Below are 4,328 nucleotides of genomic sequence, written 5' to 3' on the forward strand. Positions count from 1 at the left end.
TATGGCTTCTGGCTGGGCCCTCCGCCCCCTCAATGAGACCCTCTGTCTTGTGGCTTCTGGCTGGGCCCTCTGACCCCTTGATGAGACCTCTGTCTCGTGGCTTCTGGCTGGGCCCTCTGACCCCTCGAGAGACCTCTGTCTCGTGGCAAGGATTATGCAATAACGATGCCTGGACCACATTTTGTGTATTAACAGTATAACATGTCCCAATATTGGTTTGGGTTTTCAAAATTCTTGACCTTAAGACCCCTTTCACACTGGGGCGCTTTGCAGGCGCTACATCGTTAAAAACAGCGCCTGCAAAGCGCCCTGAAAGAGCCGCTGCTGTGTCTCCAATGTGAAAGCCCTGAGGGCTTTCACACTGGAGCGGTGCGCTGGCAGGATGGTAAAAAAAAGTCCTGCTAGCAGCCTCTTTGGAGTGGTGTATACACCGCTCCTTCACCACTCCTGCCCATTGAAATCAATGGGGCAGTGCAGCTATAACGCCGGCATTGCACTGGCTTTGTGGTGGTTTTAACCCTTTCTTTGCCGCTAGGAGGGAGGTAAAACCAACCCGCTAGCAGCCGAATACCGCCGCTAAAACAACAGTAAAGCGGTGCTAAAAATAGTGCCGTTTTACCGCCGACACCGCCCACGCGTGAAAGGGGCCTTATTGTTTTTTACAGTCTCTCCACATCATTCTTTATAACTAGTACAGGCTGGGATGTATGCAGGTATGGTATCTGTCATGTACAGTGCCTTGAAAATGTATTCATATCCCTTGAAATTTTCCACATTTTGTCATGTTACAACCAAAAACGTAAATGTATTTTATGTGATAGATCAACACAAAGTGGCACATAATTGTGAAGTGGAAGGGAAATTATAAATGGTTTTCAAAATTTTATACAAATATCCGAAAAGTGTGGTTTACATTTGTATTCGGACTCTTTGGTTGTAATATGACAAAATGTGGAAATTTCAAGGGGTATGAATACTTTTTCAAGGCACTGTAACTGGTAGAGGCCAAATTGATAAGTGGACTTCCCTTACACCTCTTGTCCCGTTTCCCCTGGATTTGATGAAAGGGTATAATGGGGCACAGAGTGGCATGGGTGCCTGTAGAGGATCCTTGCCAGACGATGCTCTTTTTAGTGCAGAGATGCACTGAGTGCGGAACAGTGCAAAATGTAATCAGGAAAATAAAAAAAATCTATCCTTGCAGTGGAGCCCCCCACACTGCAAAGTAGTGTTGCACCGATACTGATACCGATACAAATGCGAAGCATTTGCACAAGTACTTGTACTCATGCAAATGCTCCGATACCAGAATCAATACCTGCTGTGCGGTGCGATTTGAGACCATACAAACAGACAGGGCTGACATGGTGGCGGCCACAAGGTCTATCTCTCAGTGAAAATTGTCAGCTAAACAATGTAAGGTACGCAGGCACTATTTAGGTATTCTGACAGCTGGCGGTGGTCACTTTCGGAATACAATAGCCACAGTTTGGGATTCAGCCATCTGCACTGTTTAGTATGAATGGAAGCATCAGATTTTTTTCATTCAGTGTAGGATCAGCTTTATAACATAATTCAGAAAAGCGACTTGTGTTGGAGGATGTAGTTGTGCACGCCTGGATTATTGTTTATGTTGGTAATCAAATCAGAAGAAACAGCGATTACCTACATTTTTACCAATAGATTATTGCAATTCAATATTCCAGACCATCATGATTAATTAGGTCTGCATTTATGTAAAAAAAATGGTTTGTCAATGTTTCTGATTTGTAGGCTGATCTATTCAAATCTGTTAGTGATCCATTGGTGTCCTACCTCCAAGTCTTTCATTGACATCCCTCCACTCCCCAGTTCTCATTCACACTTGAGTATGAGAGTAGCAAGGCGACCTAGAGGTGTCTTTTGTGTGTTTGTACGAGCAACTTGTAGTATTGGGACAGAATTGTGTGTTTTTGGCCCTATAAACTGTTTAAATGGGCAGGCCTGATAAAAAGAGCCTAAACACACATTTTCAGGAATCCCCACTAAATTGGTATTAACCACTTGCCTACTGGGCACTTTCACCCCCTTCCTGCCCAGGCCAAATTTCAGCACTCACACATTTTGGATGACAATTACTCACAACACTGTATCCATACGGAATTTATATAATTTTTTTGAGACAAATAGAGCTTTTTTTTGGTGGTATTTAATCACCACTGGGGTTTTTATTTTTTGCAATGCAAATGACCAAACATTTTTCTTATGCCGCGTACACACGAGCGGACTTTACGGCAGACTTTGCCTGGCGGATGGGATTTCTTCGGACAATTCGATCGTGTGTGGGCTCCAGTGGACTTTGTTTTCTCAAAAGTTGGACGGACTTAGATTTGAAACATGTTTCAAATCTATCCGACGGACTCGAGTCCGGTCGAAAAGTCCGCTCGTCTGTATGCTAGTTCGACGGACAAAAAGCCACGCTAGGGCAGCTATTGGCTACTGGCTATGAACTTCCTTGTTTGAGTCCGGTCGTACGTCATCACGTATGAATTTGACAGACTTTGGTTGATCGTGTGTAGGCAAGTCCGTTCATTCAGAAAGTCTGTTGTAAAGTCCATCACAAAGTCTGCCGTAAAGTCTGCTCGTGTGTACGCGGCATTAGTTTTGCAAACAAGTCATTTTCTTCTTCACTGATGAGGTTGCACTGATGATTGGACACAGCTAATCACATGGTAAAGGGCCGCTATGATTGGCCCTTTACCCCGATTTGCAATCAGCTGTCCAAAGGACACAGCGATCACAGAGCATGCTTGATTCGCAGTGATTCCTGTGTGTTTCCCGCACTGCATAACAATTGCACTCTATTTATACGACCCACTGCAGGTGTCTATGTTAACAACACCCCAAAAACTAATCACAAAACGCAGTGCAATTGGCTAAATCCGATCGCAAGGGTGTGAACATCCATGCCTGCACCTTGGGTGCCATACTATTTGAGCCATACGAAATGAATGGCACAAATCGCACCGAAAATAATCACATTTGTGATTTGAACAGGAATGCAGTGCAATTCCTCCACCACATCAGTGTGAACGGGCACTAAATGTCCTTGGTTATACAGTAGGTACATGCGCCCAATGTCTCTGATCCTCCTGTCATTGGACCCTTCTACCATCCTTGTCCCTTGGTTCTTTTTGTGTTCTTAGCATGCGTCAGTACCACTGTGCTTTATCAATGTGCTGGTATTTATTTATGTTTTTTATTTACCACTTCTTTATAAATTGGCCCCAAGAGATGCTCCTAAACAACTGCATTTTGAAAAGGGTTAGAAGAGAACTTTTCTTAAACTGGCTCCTGGTGCGATCAATCTCTTTACCCAGAGCCCAGAAGGCCAATGCCCCCATATAACCATTTCAATCATCTTCTATACCCAGGTTATTTTTTTAGTTACACTCTGTCCTTTCATTTAATGTTTAGCGATATGTGAAGTGAGACATTCAAGGACTTCTGGACTAGAACCAGATAAGGTCAATTTACAGAACATTCTCCTTATGCCGCGTACACACACGAGCGGACTTTACGGCAGACTTTTTCCTGCGGACTTTGACGGACTTTACGACACTTGCCTACACACGATCAACCAAAGTCCGACGGATTCGTACGTGATGATGTACGACCGGACTAAAACAAGGAAGTTGATAGCCAGTAGCCAATAGCTGCCCTAGCGTCGGTTTTTGTCAGTCGGACTAGAATACAGACGAGCGGACTTTTCGACCGGACTCGAGTCCATCGAAAAGATTTGCAACATGTTTCATTTCTAGGTCCGTCGAACTTTTGGGGAAAAAAAAAGTCCGCTGGAGCCCACACACAATCAAATTTTTAAACGGACTCCGGTCCGCATTACCAAGTATGCCGTAAAGTCTGGTTGTGTGTACGCGGCTTAAGAGTACTCTTGTGGTGACCAGCACCTTGGGCTTCCTTGGCCATTGCAGAAAGGATTGGCGAGCGGGTTTAACCATGCTTTTCCTTGCACTTTTTGTTTACAAGTCTATTTTTGCTAGAGAATTACTTATAACCCCCAAACATTATAAACATTTTTTTTTTTTTTTTATTTTTAGCAGGGAATAAAATGGTGGGATTTGCAATTTTGTATTTGCGCAGCAGTTTTTCAAATGCAGTTTTTGTGAAAAAATAAAATTAAAAATACACTTAAAAATTCTAATGCAAAAAAAACCAATACATTTATTTAATTAATTAATTTCAATTACTGCCCATGATCTGAAGTTCACAGTGATACCTCATGTGTGGTACGATTGCAGTTTGCGTGCATTAAGGACCAACGCATGCAT

The sequence above is a fragment of the Aquarana catesbeiana genome, linkage group LG03, assembly GCF_042186555.1.
Source record: "Aquarana catesbeiana isolate 2022-GZ linkage group LG03, ASM4218655v1, whole genome shotgun sequence".
Lineage (NCBI taxonomy): Eukaryota > Metazoa > Chordata > Amphibia > Anura > Ranidae > Aquarana > Aquarana catesbeiana.